The following is a 389-nucleotide window of genomic DNA, read 5'->3' as shown; positions in this document are numbered from 1 at the left end:
GTTTAATATAGTAAAGCTGCTGCTTTAAATCAATCTATTGTACAAAGTGCTGTGATGTGAGTGGAGATCTGAATCTCAGAGCTGAAGCAGACATATCCACTTCACTATGATCAGATGCTTTCTAAACTGCTGCTTTCTCACAGCTGGAATTTTTGTTGTGTGTTTATTCTGTTAACAAGAGGAAAACATGGAGAACATATTTGCATATTCATCTAACTGTCGCTGGATGTTGGATGCTCGATAACAGTATATCGCTGATCAAGTATTTCAAACATCGTTTTATCCCTAAGCGAAGAACGAAAAGGAACTTCGCCGTGAGTATATCGGGGCCTTAACGGAGACCCACCCTTAAACCCATACAACAAAACCCATCCCTAACCTTACCCGTG

Source organism: Scardinius erythrophthalmus, assembly GCF_964197995.2.
Source record: "Scardinius erythrophthalmus genome assembly, chromosome: 21".
In the NCBI taxonomy this organism is placed as follows: domain Eukaryota; kingdom Metazoa; phylum Chordata; class Actinopteri; order Cypriniformes; family Leuciscidae; genus Scardinius; species Scardinius erythrophthalmus.
This window is presented reverse-complemented; position numbering follows the sequence as displayed.